Source organism: Prionailurus viverrinus, chromosome C2 (genome assembly GCF_022837055.1).
Source record: "Prionailurus viverrinus isolate Anna chromosome C2, UM_Priviv_1.0, whole genome shotgun sequence".
Lineage (NCBI taxonomy): Eukaryota > Metazoa > Chordata > Mammalia > Carnivora > Felidae > Prionailurus > Prionailurus viverrinus.
The window spans coordinates 14,049,938-14,057,359 of NC_062569.1; the positions used below are offsets into that span (position 1 = coordinate 14,049,938).

Consider the following 7,422-nt stretch of genomic DNA (forward strand, 5'->3'; position numbering starts at 1 on the left):
TGGCAAAAGTAGCATTTGAGTGTTTAGGAAAAAATTATTAATGAGATTGAAAATGTGAGTATGGGGCGCCTGGGTGGCTCGGTCGGTTAAGCGTCTCTCTTGGGCTCAGGTCATGATCTCGCAGTTTGTGGGTTTGAGCCCCAAGTCGGGCTCTGTGCTGACAGCTAGGAGCCTGGAGCCTGCTTCGGATTCTGTGTCTCCCTCTCTCTCTGCCCCTCCCCTGTTCATGCTCTGTCTCTCTCTGTCTCAAAAATAAATAAACGTTAAAAAAAAAAAAGAAAGAAAATGTGAGTATCAAAAAGGTGTCAATGGCAGTAAATGTTTTCCCTACATAAAAGAGCCTTGCACATTTTAGGAACAATGTTATTCTCTGAGTTTTTCGTAACAGGATTCTTGCGTAAAATACAGTCCTATCCTCCAAAACCTTAGCAAAGACTACTAAGAAAAGAGATAAGGCAGACTCTGATACATACTAGGGTACCATTTACATCTCTGATAAAATAAACATCAAAGTCTTTACTGGGAAGCCCAGACACGAAACATGTTTCTTTGTGCATCCTCCTTGCAACACCAAAAATACAGAAAGTAGGTGTGTGATGCCTCTAACAAAGAAACAGGCACATCTCTTACTTTACAGGGTTGACATTTTCAACGTTTATCTTTAGAAGCTACAGTAGGTCAGTCTGACATGCTTTTTGGAGCATCATAACTTGAACTTTGAGAAATGGCCCAAGTTGATAATGCTAATGGCAAAGACGAAATCCCGTTGGCAAAACTGCCACGCCGGAAAAAGCAAACCTCTTGTACAACAGTCCTGATCAATGTGTTAGCTACTCCACACAATATTCGATATGCCCACCAAAATGTCCCAGCACAACAAAGGCTTGCGGACAGAGAGTGCCTTGAAGCCCGTGTAATGGGATTTGACAAGAGCCAGGCACTTTAGGCAGGCTCAATCAATGTTAATTGAAGCAGAAGTGATTCAAAGGCAAATGGGAGTCCTTGAGAGGTGAAAGGGGGGCTCTGGGATTGTGACTCCCTCCTTTTCCCATTACCCCCTTATATTTAATTACTTGTTCTAGCCGGTGAACTGTAATTTGATTTGCCATCAGGTGACTCTTGCCTGGTCTCGTATGTTAGTTGAGTCCTTCATTTAAAGGAAAAGTATCTCAGAACCTGTGGGGGTGCCTGTTTCACAGGAAGGAAACTTCTCTGGCAAGTGGGTTTCAGATTGATAAAGAGTCCTTTCCAGTCCCTAACATAGCAGAAGTATCAGTAGAAGGCCAAGGGGAGAAATGGTTTAGTCTTGAATGATACTGCTGTATTTTCTCTGGGGCATTATTATCTTGATAATTGACCAGCACCTGAATTTTGAATTCACTTGGGCTCCCTACAGAAGCAGATCCTAAGACAGGAATTTATGAGAAAATTAACTACTTACTGGGGAAGGGATTCCAGGAAACACTGGTTGAGAAGGAAGAGAGTGACACAGGAAGGAAAGGCAGCCAACAAAGTGGGCTAACAAACTAGTTCCCACCATGGGCAGCTAGAGTGTCACCTCACTGGGGAACTCCAAGCCAGTGCAGAACATGCCTCAGTTGGCCCACCCAAGGGTGAGGAGCTGTAGCATTTATATACCAACTCTCTTCAGAGGGGTTGAGGGCTAGTCTCGGTGGGGTGAAGAATGGACACCCCAGCACTTCTGGCCTGGGATCACACAGGCCCCACAGCCAGAGAAAGCCCTCAGACACGGACAAGGCCAACTGCATCTGCTATGACCTGCCTACAAACATATAAACTGCTTTATACTCCAGTGTCCTTTCAACACATACACCATAACACCACCTTCTGGATGAGCTGTTGGAGCAAACTAGGAAAAGGTTGTTTCTGTGTGACAGAAATGATGTCCTTTGATACAGCTTTAGGAACCAAGGTTTGAGACAGCATGGTCAACCAAATATTTTGCCTACCTAATGGTATTTTGCCTATACACGGTGCTCTCTCATTTACCCTTGAGAAAGTTCTTAGACTCAACATTCGCATCCGTTAGGATCTCCTCTGGATAAGATGCACTGAAATCTTTGAATGCTAAACAGAAGCAGAATTCAGCCTAAGGTAGGCCAAGCCTGGACTCCATCCAGAAGAACACCTTTACTTTTCATATTGATTTGCAATTAGTTGCATACATTTGCCAAGAGCTTAGATAGTAATTGTGGGAAGCAGGCAGGAATGGTTGATAATTAATCGTCCCAAGTTATAAGGAAGGACAATGAAGGTGCAAAGGGAAGGTTCACAGTCAGAAGCCAGTAAAGCAGACGGGGACTCGGGCCAAGGAGAGGAAGCAGCCGACCAAAGTGGTGAAGAGCCCAAGTTTTGGAGTCAGGCAGACCTGGTGCATTCCAGCTATGACTCTCACCAACTGGGGAGCCTGGTCCACTTACACAGCAATTTCATGCCTCAGTTCCTCATCCAGGTAATGTGAGTTCAAAGTACCTACCTCACATGTTTGCTGTATTGAGTAAATGAGCCACTACTTATAAAGATCTTTGCCCAGTGCCCATCACGAAGCAAACATTTAGTAATTGTTACCTGCTTTTCTTTTGTTATTATCACCATTTTGATGACTTCAAGGTAGAAAGTAGAAAATGTTCTTTCTACTACGCATGGCTTGAAGTCCAGGGATACCCATGGGACTATCATACACACCAAGGCAATCAGAGAACAACTAATTTATTTGCCACCCTCCGTGAAATGAATCGTCTTAGCTCTTGCTTTTGCATCACATTTTGGTCATCCAGAAATCTCAGGTGTGATGGTGGAGACGGCAGGGACGTTTTCAAAAGTGCTTTCTCTACGGAAGTGGCAGTCTGCTGAGGCCGGAGATGGGTCAAATTCTTCCCCCACGGTGAAAGGGCCCTCTTTGTCAGTATTTAGAGACCCTACTGCCCTCGGATGCTATGGGCCTGATGTTGCAAACAAGTGGGAAAGATGGTATCTCAGACATCTATGTGAATGGTAAATTTCACTTTCTGTAGAAGCAATAGCGCTGTCTCCATGAAGCAGGTAAAACACCTGCTGTATTCCACAGAGGGAGGAATCAAGGTATTTGGCTACATGGTCAAGGGAGGGAGCAGCAGATTCTCTTCTCCCATGAATCTTCACCTTTCTTTCTACTGGCTTTAAGCAAAGAAGCCTAAGATGCTATTCATAGGCTACTCGGTGCTCTCAGTCAACTGTATAGTCAACTATAAGGACTTAAGAGTGTTCTTTCAATTCTTTACTAACAAAGAAAAGAATCACCATTTATTGAGTGCTGCCACGTCCCTGTGTGTTTATAATGTGGAAAGTATCATCCATGCGATGCTCTTTTATAAGCACGTATCACCATAAATACAGGATCATTATTCCCATTTTGTGGATGAGGGAATGGACATTCTGAGAGTTTGTAGCCTGCTCTAGAGTCTCACAGAAATAAATGGGGACTCCAGAATGAGAGAATAATGGCAGATGGCAGCACAGTGGCCTAAATGGGTTATGCCATAACTAGAGAAGTCTAGAGTTGACTATACCATGAAGAAGAGAAGTTGACCACACACACGGACCGCACGTGTAGACAACAGATAACTCTGTATGCCACTGAAGGAGCACTGAGCTTCATCCAGCCGAGATCTCTGACTGGTCAACCACTCAAAGGTCTACCTTGGACTTTCTTACACAGCACTGAGGACACAATATTGAAGGAAATTGACAGAGACCTTGTTGCTGAGTCAACCAAAGGTGTTTTATTGCAAAGCAGGCAGTTACAGAGCATTAAGTCAGCAACGCCACAATTTCCGTAAACTCAAACACAGAAGCAGGCCTTGTTCTCTGATTCTTCCAAAATGAGCAGATCCACAGACGGACCTGCACAACCCTGCTGATGAGGTCAGCTGATCTCCAGTTCCTGCTTTGCCTTGGAAAACGGCATTTCCAAACTGTTCACTTATTGTTGGTTAGCTCACATTCAGGGTATTTGAAGCCACTTTTGGTATTTATAATTTCTCTACCATTCTAACTGCAGGATCAGACAGGAATTAAATTTCAACCTACAAGGTTTGTGTTTCTTTGTAGCGTAACATATATATCAAATAGTGTGCAAGAGCCCCAGGTATAATATATGTTTGATTATATTTCAACTCCAAGCGATACCACACTGAGATCGCTTCACTAGCTAAGCAAATGTGACTCGGGCCATTACCTGGATCCAAACTTACAAAAAAAAAAAAAAGAAGAAGAAAGAAAGAAAAGAAGAAAGAAAATGTATTTTTAATCTAAGGATCAGTACTACACAAATCAAACCATGCAGCCCCATTTACTAGGTAACCTGGGATTGCAATTCAGAAAATCCTTCGGGACAGAATTTATTCATAAACAAGGCTAATGTCAGCAAGAGAATTATACTTTCTAAAACAATTCTTTTCTTACAGTTCTCAGGGCCAAGAGAAGAAAAAGAAAAGACAGTGGGTGGGGGGAAGGAAAGAAAGCCAACCGTTTAAAAGCATCTAGAACTGTGTTATGCACGTGATGGCAAAGCCAAAACAGTCCGATCCAGGACCACACGCCGCTCAGAGAGCATCGGTCTGAAGGGGTGCTGGGCTTGAGTCCCACTCCAGGTGCTTCCTGGCTCCAGCCGCTATGTTTCTGTCCTGGGGACCAGCAACATCTTCCTCACTGTCCTTCAGCAGTTCCCCCAGAGACCTGAGGAGGTGGTCTGTCCTCTGGCCAAAAGCAGAGCCTGTGGAAGGACACACGGGAAAAAGCCCCTCAGGCCTGGGCCCGACCATCTGACAGCTAAAGGCCGATGGAGTCAAGGGCAGAGGGAAGAGTGATGTTTCCTCACCTCCGCCAGGCTTCCTTCCTGCCGACTCTCCAGAAGGGTGGCTTTATGCTTTGGAGCAGCCAGTGGTTTGGAATCTTTGAGATCTTGTAGTGAGCTCATTGGGGTACCCATCACCTTTCAGTCCATGATATCTCTGTTGACAAGAACATAAAATAAATACCCCTGCATCACTGGTCGATGAATCTTGAGGAGAAGGAGACACAACAGAGTAACACAGACACACAGAAAGAAGAGAAGGGAGGATGAGAGAGAATAAAACTCAGAAAGGATACTCTACCTGCCACCTTTCCCTGGAACTCCCCTAGATGGTCGCATGCTGGACAGGAGGCTCCAGGTGAAGTCTAAGACCGCCCAGAGGTCTCAAAGGTCTGAGAGGTCAGGAAGCATCATTCCACTGCCACGCAGGCACCTGAACTCAAAACTCAGCTCCTTGAGAACCTCAGCCAGCCTTGCCCCGACTCTCCTGAGTGGATCCTGTCACTGAAATACTACATAACAGAGAGCAGTTGGAAGTTAGCAAGAGGTTCTCCATTTTCCTTTGCCCCAGGGTGGTGGTCAGGGAAAGGGTGGGGGGGGGGTAGGAGGGGTGTCAACAACCGCCTGGTCTTCTCTTTAGTGACTTCAGTCTTCGACTTCAAACTCTCAACTTCCCACCCAGTGATAACTCTCATGAGCTCACGGTTCAGGAGATCAAGCCCCACATCAGGGTCTGTGCTGACAGTGTGAAGCCTGCTTGGGATTCTCTCCCTCTCTCTCTCTCTCTCTCTGCCCCTCCCCTGCTTGCGCTCGTGTTCTCTCTCAATCTCTCTCTCTCTCACACAAAAATAAACATTAAAGAAGTATTGTTTAAATTACCTTCCCTATTAATAGACATCAAGATGCCATGAAAAATATTAGGCCTGGGTTAGAATCACAGGTCTCATCCAGAACTGTGTGATGCTGGGCTAGTTGTAATTAACTTCTTTAGCTTATTTCCGCATCTATAGAATGAGGAAAAGATCACCCATCCCATAGGGCCGTTACATCAAATTAAATAATGCACACAAAATATCTAGCCTGAGAAAGTATTCCCTCCACAGTCATTTGTTTCTCTAGTCTCTTCAAAAGGGTCGAATCTTATTCTTTCATCTCTGTCCCCTCTTCCTCACTCTTGCGGGACTTACCCAGAAAAGTGGTAAAATGTGTAGAGAAATGCAAGGGATACTGAAATGAGGGTAGAGATTAGCTTCATCACAGGCCCATTTGGAGGACTGAACGAGGGAATATGTGCTAAGTTCTTAGATGGAAACCTGGTACATGGTGTTGAGCCATGGTAATGTATATGAAATAAAATAATTTTGTAAATTTATATAGGATTCCCTGACTCCATGAAGCACTCCAAACATAAATTATCAAGATACTCTTCCCCCTGCTTCAAACTTCTTCCTCTCTTTCTCAAACAAAAATGCCAGACGGTAAATAGAGACAGTGGAATTTTTAGAAAATCACAAGTTAGACCTTTTCCCCCCTTAGGTAATGTATTAGGAAGCCATGATGTGTGAAGTACCATACTAAGAACTTTGTAAATAGTGTCTTAACTCTCATCTGAACCCTGTGAGGAGCTTCCTTGAGTATTCCTATTTTACAGATGTGGCAACTGAGAGACAGGGAGGTTAAGGAATCTTCCCGGGGATGCACAGCCAGGAAGATGGGGCAGTACGTTTTTTAACTAGCTTTAGAATCACGTTCTCACTCACTATGGATCTACCTCAGAACTTTCTGTGAGGATGGAAATGTTCTGTGCTAATATGGCAGTCATTAGTCATATGTAGCTCTTGAGCTCCTGAAATGTGTCTAGTGTGACTGAGGAACGGACTTTTAAATTTTAGTTAATTTTACTTAATTTAAATCTAAATAGCCACACATGTCCAATGGCTGCCATGCTGGATACTGTGCGTCTACTGCACCTTGAAGACCTTGCAGAGGCCTCTTATTTTGATTTTAGAGATGACTTGATTTCCCCTAGACACATAAAGTCAGGGCAGAACCTTCGGAGGCAGGGAGCAGGGCTACGCCAATTACACAGCACAGGGTTGGAACAAGATAACACCTGAGTTCGAAACGTAGGTTCTGTCATTCACTGGCTGTGCCCATAGCCCATCAGTCAACCTTCCTGTGCGTCTGATCTCTTTTTGATTAGGGAGGCATAATAATACCATGTCTAGGGCCAACGTGATCATCAAGTAAAACAGCACATGAGAAAGTGCTCAGCACATACCTGGTACAATTCAAGGGGAAGTTGCAACACGTACACACGTAACTTCTAAGAATCCCTCTCTCTGTGCTTGGTGAGAGAGCAGAAGAGAGGGAGAAAATAATAATATCTAGGGGGCAGGACGCACGTGTCTGTCACAGACGGAGCACAGGATAGTAGACAGAAATGTTTTCTCATTTCAACAGGCTCTTAGAGTCTTCGTGCCTGATTCTAGTGTTTATGTGTGATTTCCCCCTAATGCTCTGATTTTAGAACTTAATCACCACCCCACCCCCTTGCTAAACAAGGG

At 44.4% G+C, this 7,422-nt stretch overlaps 1 long non-coding RNA gene across 1 annotated transcript; it reads right to left on the minus strand.

Moving 5' to 3' along the window:
• Nucleotides 1-4,429: 4,429 nt before the first annotated feature.
• LOC125175787 (uncharacterized) lies at nucleotides 4,430-5,357 on the minus strand. The gene is made up of 3 exons (XR_007155964.1): nucleotides 5,157-5,357; nucleotides 4,880-5,012; nucleotides 4,430-4,774 (listed from the first exon to the last, which is right to left on the minus strand). It is a non-coding gene; the product is annotated as an uncharacterized LOC125175787 (long non-coding RNA).
• Between the last annotated feature and the right edge of the window lie 2,065 nt (nucleotides 5,358-7,422).